Genomic DNA, 10,075 nt, shown 5'->3' with positions numbered 1-10,075 from the left:
TATATTTTAGAGTAAATTCAGCAGATATTTGCTTCGATAGTCGTCGTAGAAATATGAATGTTCTTGAATTTGCTTTTTTTATTTCTTTTAGACACGCTGATTTATCCTTTGATCTCATAAATGGACTGCTTACCATTTGTTGCTTTGATGTATCATCGACACCTTGTAGTGAATAGGAAGCGCTACATTCCGAATCATGATCTTTATTCTCGGAAACTGCTTCAACACTATCAGGAATGTTCACCACTGTGCCTGCTGTTTCATCACCTTGCAAAAAGCCCGTTATCTCGAAAAGAACGGTCTCATAGACTATTTGTTACGGCAGAAACTTAGAGACGTGAATAGAAGTGAATCAATTTACAAACTGATTTGGTTACAGGGAAAGACAATGACTTACACTCACAATTTCCTCATTTCCACAGAAATAGACATCCACTGTTCAAAACAACATTGACTTCAACTCTTTCCACCCATCCTACTCCACCCACACATGTTCCATTGTTAGCAAATTAAATACTGTCAGAAATGGCAGAAATAATGTGCGTTAAAATACACAGTGTCTAAAAAGACCCCAACAGCTAGAGAAGTAGCATTTCTGTGAATGCCAAACTAAAGCTCGAATTTAATTTTTTCTTTCAGAATATACTTCACTAAGGGCAAAGAAAGTAAAGGAAGGCAGGCTATTAAAAACAAACATTTATAAAATTATACACCATTAAAATTCGTTGTGATTCTAAATAGACCCACACACCTGATGAGGGAAAACTAAATCTTCATATTTGAGGTACCTGCTTCAGTTTACATTTTCCCCATCTGTATCATTACATGTATACCATGTGTAATGAATTTACATATGTAATATGTACAATGAATATAACGAATTTACATTCAAAAAATATACTAAAATTTCTTATTCCTGTGGTAAATATTGCCATTTTTCTAGATTAAGTAATATATTAATAAACATTGGTTATCAGCTAATTCCTTTTTTGAGAACGAATTGGCAAGAACACAGGAGAATGTGGTGTTTATGTGATGTTTCATTGTGCAGTTGCTATTGACATAATCGGAATTAATGATTTGCAAGCTCCTGCTTTTAATGTGATACAAAAAGGAGATTACTTTTAGAACTTTTACAAAGTAGCGTACTTTGTACCTTGGAGATAACTGGAAATACATTGCAACAAGTTAGTCGAAAAGATGCATAACAAGCAGTAATGCATAGGAAAAAATGAGTGTTTTCAGGTGTTGGTAACGACTTCCTAAGAAAACTAGGAACATAATCAAGTAATATTAAATTAACATCAATTTTCAATGTAGAGGCTTTCTATACAATCTGATTGAATAATTTCAGCTGTAATGAGCACGAATAGCGTTAATCAGCTTAGCGCAAAATAGTTTTTAATACATTTCACTACCATCCACATCACTGTGTAAGTAGCCTATGCTGACGGAGCTGGAGGTGTGTCAATAGAAAGCACGTTTAAGTGGTGATCACTTTTAAGTGAAGATCAGTAAGTGGGACTCAGTCAGAGTTATGATTCGTGTCCAAGTAACATGTCGACATTTTGAGGGATTTAACGTCTATGAAGAAGCTTAACGATACCCGAACACATTACCATTGTATTTCTAACTACATAAAGTGGTTAATGTTTTGCTAGAAACCATGGTAAAAACTACCTAAGAGGATTTAATGTTCAAGTGACCATAATGTATTATTACACAATACACGACAGACCCTTCAATTACTTTTATATGCTGAAATTTGTCTTACTTTGAATCCATAATAGTAAGACTCTTTTCCTCTTTATGTACACTAAATTTGACGATGTAATGAGATATTGTAGATCAACGAAGGAACACCCAGTCACTTAAGGCAATAGAAAATGCTTTGCTTTGAGATAAAGCGCAATATCTCTCGTTTGGTATAAGATGCAGTGCCTTCTATATTAAGTGCGGTAAGCTTCAGAGATTGAGTTTGACGAGCACTGTAACCTGAATGGAAAAGCTAATTTTCTTCCTACGTCTTCACTGTTTATATTTAATTTCAAGCAAAGTTTACCTGAAGGTCTGCTTATAGATAAGGAAAGTACTTCTCCTGTAGCCAGTTTGTTGCATCATACTGTTGCGTCATCTGTTTAACAGTCTCAGGTCACATAAATCCAGTTACGAAAGTTTTAGGGCGGAGACAGTTTCCATCCATGATCATTCACCTGGAGACATGTTGATAAATATCAGTGATTGTACTCCTTTGTGCTGTTCCGACTTCAAATACTATCATCCTACAAGAATTTCTATGTGGGGAATTACTAATGACAACTTTAAACTGGTCCCAATTCATGACCAACCATCAAATGGTTTGAAACATTAATTCATAAGCTGAAAACAAGATCCTGTTGAATATCCACAATATTGCGCTTCTCTTTTGTAATTACGTGGTTCTACCAAGAAGCTACGAAGGAATCGTTAAAAATTCTGTATCAGAAGTGTTGACACTCCATAGACCATCAAGTGATATAATTTGCAAGATGATAATGATAGGCACTGTGAGATATACAACACTCATCCTTCCTAATCAGTGAATCGTCTTGTTTAAATAAATGTAAGAAATATGTTTGTATGATATATATGTGAAATTTATATCGGATAGACCTAACATTTTATAAAACCGAGAATTTCTACGATACCTAAATGTAACTCAGGCCAAATTTATTTCCCAACCATATATGTATCTCTTCTCACGGTTTCCGCGCAACTCCCTGCAGTTGTGTTACGTGACAGAAATGTGTCGTCATTAATGCAGACCGGATAAGACAATATCCCATCAATATTGATACACATGTATGCAAGTCTCTTTTCTTTTCCTTTTTGAAAAGGTGCTAGTACACTGCATGGCTGATTATAGAATGTTTGAAGGAAAATTTTAAAGTGAGGATGAATAGCAATCTATTGCTTTTAGTGTAACTCCTTTCACGAAACAGATGATGCTAATGTGTCACAAATTTGAATTTACCCTATATGATTTTAGCATCATAAAACTGATGGAGGCTCATATAGAAATATATCAACTATTCAATATGTTCACTGCTACAGGATCAGTTTACAATATTCACACAGAAATCGAATTTGTCGTCATCTACGAATGTGATTTTACATGGAGCTAATTGTTATTACAGGATATGCAGGAGGTGCAGTTTGCCGTTTCTAAGCTGTCGCTAGGTAATATTGGTGCATAGTTTCACTTCAGTATCACCTTACTGTAAAACGTTAACCTCTGGAAACTTAATTAACAGAACAAAAACAGACCTCGACTGCACAAAACTTGGATATTTTTAAAGAAAACCCGAAATTGTAATTTTAAAACTTATTTTTCTTAATGTCCATACTTCACGTAATAACGTCTCTTATTTGCAATTTGCGATGGACATTTGTACTGTTGTTGCCAATATAATGACATTAACAGCCACCAAACTTGCAGTAATCACAGTATAACACCGCATCACCATAGTGTACCGATTAAACGAATTTTAACATTTTGAATTATAATAGTCTTCATTTATAATAGCGTGCTGCAAGGCGTATATAACTGTAGTCATCTTTTCATAATTACTAAACTCGCATCAAAATGCTACTTTACAATTTAAATGTTTTCCAGGAAAGAAGGAGTACAGAGAAAGAGAGAGTGTGTGTGTGTGTGTGTGTGTGTGTGTGTGTGGGTGGGTGTGAGAGAGAGAAAGGGATATATATATATATATATATATAGACAGAGTGAGAGAGAGAGACAGAGAGATAGTTACTTACTGCACTACGTTCAACTGAATATTCTTGGCGAAATGAAAACTTGTTTTGAATGAAAATATATAATTTTGTGTACCAAATGGAGCGTTAATGTAAACTGACATTATTGAGACAAAAAGAAACAGCAGTAATTTTAACTGGGGTTTGAAAGTAGTGTTAGGTCGGTATCGGTGAACCATTATTGACAAGCTTGTTTATAACAAAGCAGAGGAGCGTGATATCTATCGCAGTTTGCGTGTAATTGAGGCGTGGCATAGCGATTAACCTATTATTGTTAAAGTTCTCGCGGAAAATTTAAAGACTATGCAGCCAACAACTGGGGGCACTTATTGCGATGCTATATAGTCATCATTATACGAAGAATGTTTACGTAAAGGTAATTGGATCGACAGCTTTGACACATTAGTTTAATACCGCACGATGGCAATCCTCTTTCATCCTACAAAATCCCGCCTAGTAATGTGCATTTATTTTTATTCTACAGAAGAAATCTTTTCCACTGTGCGAAGGACTTTATCACTGGTAATTTTTTTTTCTCTTTTTGTAAGGCTGTTGTAAGTTTTCCCGATTTTGGTGAAGAAACGGTGACATTCGTACATTTCGTCACGTACTCATCCACCAGTTTTTGAACCCTTGGTACTAATCAAGCAATATTCTCTTTTAGGCGTGCGTCGGCTGTTCGTAATAATTTTACAGAAAGAACTGTAGCAAACTGTACTGTATACGAATGGGTTACTTTGTTAATATCCTGTCGGTTCATGAGAATTTCTTTTACCCCTTGATGGTCAAGGGTTCCGTTATGTCAGATGGTCCCACCAACTTACAAAGAGAATGTATGAATGAGACATTCCATTATATGTGACTTCAAAAGCAGCATTTCGACTTTCACCGACGAATGTGAAAATTTCGACTAATTTGTTTGTGAGTACAATCCCTTCTTGTTAAGTTATTTGCAGAGTCCTTGTGGACGTTGTTAACTACAATCCTGTCTTGGATATTTATTTACAGGCCCAAATTTCCATTTTCTTTTTTTCACGCACGTTTTGAAAATATTAATAACTACAATATATTGAGCATTATTTCGATTTATTTGTGACGTAAAAACTGAACACGAAAGAAAAGGGAAGGAACGATTTCCTCAGGGTGAGTCGATCCCACGACCCTCGGATTTACTATCTGTACTGTTTCCCCTGGACCAACCACCGTCCGTTAAATCAGAGCTCCTACGGAAAGATGTGAGTTTTGTTTTTACAAAGCGATATTCGAGAGCGGAACGATCGACAAATAGCTTCAAAGGTGGTTCGATGACGCCTCTTCCACGCACTTAACTGTGAATCACAGGGTGGTCATGTATTGTAGAGGATGGAGGCGGATTGCCATCGTGCGGTATTCAAGTGATTCCCTCCAAATGCACTCCGGTTGTGCAACAATGCGGTGTCTATGTTTGTACGTACGTATGCATGTAAGCAGTTTGATGATAATGCTTCAAAACTGGTCTTATCGAGAGAACAAACTAAATCACATACCGAGGAGACCGCAGCAATAGACGCTCCATTGCGCATAACCAGCTACGCTCGCCAAAAACGTGGTGATTATCGCGTGATTTGCTGGCAAACTGTGCGACCAGTGAGAACCTTTTAGGAACGTAAGCCGATTTTTTTCCTACAGAAACCTTAAAACAGCCAGGCAATCATAAAATAATGTGGCGTCCATAGCGTGTGTAATATGCTAAGAAAATGACTACCTCCCCAATTTGTAAGGTGAATATTAGCCGTGCGTCGACTGTAAAATAACGAAAGTATTTAATATTCTATACAGATTTCTCATGTTGGCCTCAGTACCCTTCGTATCTCCGTTCTGTGCTCTTTACGCTGAGCCAACCGCTTCTGGAAACTATATTAACATAAATGCCTCGTTCCTCACTCGACCCGTGACAAATATAAATTTTTTTTCATTTTTCTTTTTTTCTAAACGCTTAGCTATCTAGAGCTCTTACTTCCATCACCTTCACTTATGGTCAAGCTCTGCATAAAACAGAAATTTGAAGAAATCGGTAATAACGAAAGATCGTAAACTAATTTAATGACTCAAATCTTATCATTGAGGTATTTTATACACGACTAATGGTATGTATTAATTACAGTGGATGTGCCCATCTGGAATGCAGATTTTGACTTAGAAGTTCATCTTCCACAACGTCACTGCATAGCGATATTTAGTTTGCTGCTGCGGCACTGAATCTGGTGAACTCCAGCACAGCAGGCCAGGAGCTGAGCAGTGGAGCCGCGACCGCAGCGCCGCGGTGCGGCGTGCGCCGGTGCTCAGGTGGGAGTCCTTAAGCGATGTCCTTGGAGCCGGCACAGAAGAGCTCTCCCAGCTGCCAGCCGACATTCTGAGTGGCGTGGAAACGGCTCCGCTCGGGTCGGCAGTTTTCAATGCGCCTTCGGCAACTGCCTTGTTCCGATTCCCTGTCTGGTGCCCTACTGCAGCTCTAAGCACAAAAACAGGAATTTTTTTTACGTACTTGGGAATTATGAGACAAGCATCGTGTGCGATTTTATCTCCTACAATTTTGGCGAGTTATACGGAATGTATCTGGCACGAGTCGCCAGACATATTTTCTCTCGTTTTTCAGCAGATATTGGCAATTCCGTTTCTGCGATACGCAGGTAGTGTCAACTCAGACGAATATTGCTGATGACGTCGTTTATACGAAGCCCACTGTAGTCGGAAGGACTCAGTTTTTTCCCCATTACAGACCAAATGGTTTGTAGTGCGGAATTTTACGCGCCCATTCGATAATGCAGTATTCCTTTTACCAGTATGAATTAACAAAGACAGTAAAACACGGAGAATGACCAGTTATTTGAGTTTTAATGTTCCTGCTCTCTCTCTCTTCCGCTTTTATCTTTTTTGGTCACTAGTCCTCTACTGTATTTATGTGGCCCACCACAAACTATGTATATTCTCAACATTCTCATCTCAGAGTAGCCCTTGCAACCTACATCATCAATTATTTGCTAGATGTATTCCAGTCTCTGTCTTCCCCTATAATTGTTACGCTACACAGATTCAATACCATTGGGGGCTATTCCCTGGTATCTTAGATGTCCTTACAATGAAATTGACACCCTTTAGCTGCTTACAGGCGTTGACATACGTCAACGGGGACAGATGAAAACGTGTGCCCCGACCGGGACTCGAACCCGGGATCTCCTGCTTACATGGCAGACGCTCTATCCATCTGAGCCACCGAGGACACAGCACGACTTCAGGGATTTATCTCTGGCACGCCTCCCTCGAAACCCACATTCTCAACGTATTGTCCCGCACTACATTCGTTGTGCCCCCGCCCATTATACTCATTACTCGCGGTGCGTTGCCGATTCCCGTAATAGTTCGGGCACTAGTTTGTGCATTCGCACAGAAGAAGAAGATGGTCAAGTGGCCGGTGAGCCTTAACTATATATACACTCTGTAACTTCCCCCTCACTTACCGACCTTAATGACAGTGAAAAATGAAACCGCGTGTACCTAATGGGAGTTTTGGAAAAGCAATCGTCACCGAAGTTAATCTATCGGTAAAGAGGGAGGAAAGGGTTACATCTAAATGAAAGGAAATGTGCTAATGAAACTGGTGGAAATTAATTTTGAAAAGGGGTAAAGTTAATAAAGAAGGTAAATGTGCAGCCGTTACGTTAACAATTAACTAGCGGTAATTAGGTATTTGAGATTTGGGGGAAATCACGGTCGCCAGTCCTAAGGACAATTACTATAGTAACTGAAAAAGAAAGGTTATTACACATATAATTAACACTAGAAGCGTGGCAACTGAAGGTTGACACGTGTAGTGTGAAAACTGAAAGTTTGTCAGAAGTAATAAATTTCGCTACACTCTGACTTAATTTAGCAAAAGAATTAATAAAACCGGAAAATCGAAAGTTAATTTAGTGACTGAAGTTAATAGTGAGCTTTCTTTCTGAAGCACATCGAAATCGAGTAAAATACGGTTAGTCTTGGACTACCTCAACAATCATTTCAAAAGCAACTTGACTCTACGCAATTTAGAAACAAGAGATTTAACTTTGAACTTGAATTAAATGATTCTGAACTATTAACAATAGTAAAATTTAGTACGTACCAAGCTGAGCTGCAGTCACAGGTAAGCTAAAATATGCTAACAAAACTCGCACTCTAAATTTGTGCTCGTGTAACCTAAATATTGTAGCCAGCTACTGAACTTTGAAATTAAAGCAGTGAAATCTAATCATATTATTTTAATGCTGGCGTTTGAATTTCAACGACACTCGGGTTCATTTCGGAAAAGGAAGGGACCCTGCTTGGCAATGCAATTGGGACAATGAGCAACAAAGGTTCATGCTAAGTTGCTGTAATTTTGCGAGGCAAATGGAACAATTTGAAAAGCTGAGGTCTGCCATACAGTTCTGAAACTTTACGTGCTTTTAGTCTTCCTTGTTGGTTGATTGAAGGTTTGAAGCCGTCGATCGAGGAGGTGGCGACAGTCACTCATTGTCGGCCGTCGCTGTTGCAGAAGCTGGATGTTGGCGCGCCTTCTTCTCGACACGGTCACCAGGCGAAACGGGCTCTTGATGTGCGCCAGCTAATGCTTCCCGTCCGCGACACCATGTCAGAAACTATCATCGCGAGTCGAGCGCAATTACATGCTGCCAAACCCCGAAAGCGCGGCAACTCGCGGGAGCGTCACACAACACCTGCTCCACTCGCTACTCCCGCCAGACCCTCTCTGCTCTGCCCGCGCTCCACGCGGCAGAGTTAACACTACCAAAGATCCTACACACTTTGAGTCTTCACACGACCTATCGATGTAATCGTTCGATAGCAGTTTTCCCTAGGCAAGACCCAGCGTAAAAATACAAATAATCTTTACACAACAAACCAATTATACATCGACATAAATGCATAAATATATATGTACAAATAGTAAAACAATTACAATATGTGAAGACACAGGAATATCATATATTCAGGTAGCAATAATAAGGAAAAAATAATAGTACAATAGATGGAAATAGGAGGATATGCATTTCCGGCGTTACACGTGCCCCACATTGTCTGAGGATGTTCGTGCAACGTAAACAGACTCAGAAAATGTCCCAAAAAAGAAACAGCGGAAATGCATATGCTCAAAACATCAACAAAATTTAGCATTCGTCTAATTAACCATAAATCAATTTTTAGACCATAATAACTGAGTGGAGACACTCCTAATCTTATTCCACTCTGTCATCTTGCACAAAATAAAACAGGTTGACAACATATTAAAATTCATAGAAGATATAGAAAATGGTTTAGCTATTCCAAAATCGTCAAAATTCCTAACAGTATCAAGAAATGGAATACTATTTACAAAATTAATCAGAGTACATGGTCATAAAAACAGGTAGATCAAAATACGCAAATTAATAATTAATTACATAGAATACACATTTTTACATAACCCTTTCATAATTAATATTCTCGTCATGGGAGTCCATTAAACGCTAAACAAGAAAATAACACACATCAGATCGAAAAAAACATAAATATTGACAGTAGAATTCTTTCAGCTGTCCAGGAAGAAAAACAATTCCGCCTTCCGTACTCGCAAGTACAAAGAATGCCGACAGCGGCCCAAGAGCCAACAGCGGCACAAGAGCCGACAGCGGCTCGCCTCGCCAGTATTGTTGCGCCCGCGTGTGCGGCACGCTTGATCTCACTCGCCCTTGTGACGGCGTTTCCAGAACGTCCGTTTCACTGAATTCTTTGGGAAAAACTCACTCCCGAGTAATCTCAAGGAGTCCATAAACACTATCACAGTGGATAACTCAACACCGTCCATCATCACACGCATGTACTAGCCTGAAACTTAAAACAGCGTCTAAATACATCGGCAATGACTAGTAAATCACATATTTATGGAATCTTACAGCTATTTACAAAATCATATTTACATTCCTTAATCTACTGTGACTCAGCTGAAAACTTAAACTAGCAGCTTGGATTTTTAAATTGATTAATATTCAGTTACTCTTAAATCATTTAATCAACATAAATTACTTATTAATTACAACTTCTTTAATGACCTCTAGGTCAGGCAAAAGTATCGCCACATGGCACATCCTTAAATCTTACACTCTATACATACATACTGTACAAATTAACCTATCTGTGGTACTAATCAATCCTAGGTTGGTACAATTTCAAGTCTACTATATTCCGTAAGCATTTGTGTGAGGTATACCAATGACTTTATATG

The 10,075-nt window shown here is 38.5% G+C and overlaps 1 non-coding gene across 1 annotated transcript; it reads right to left on the bottom strand.

The window, feature by feature from the left end:
• Nucleotides 1-6,983: 6,983 nt before the first annotated feature.
• Nucleotides 6,984-7,057, bottom strand: Trnat-ugu. The gene has a single exon. It is a non-coding gene; the product is annotated as a tRNA-Thr (tRNA).
• Nucleotides 7,058-10,075: the final 3,018 nt, after the last annotated feature.

This window comes from Schistocerca piceifrons, chromosome 2 (genome assembly GCF_021461385.2).
Source record: "Schistocerca piceifrons isolate TAMUIC-IGC-003096 chromosome 2, iqSchPice1.1, whole genome shotgun sequence".
Lineage (NCBI taxonomy): Eukaryota > Metazoa > Arthropoda > Insecta > Orthoptera > Acrididae > Schistocerca > Schistocerca piceifrons.
Note: the sequence above shows the minus strand (reverse complement) of the source record. Positions and strands in the feature narration are given on the sequence as shown.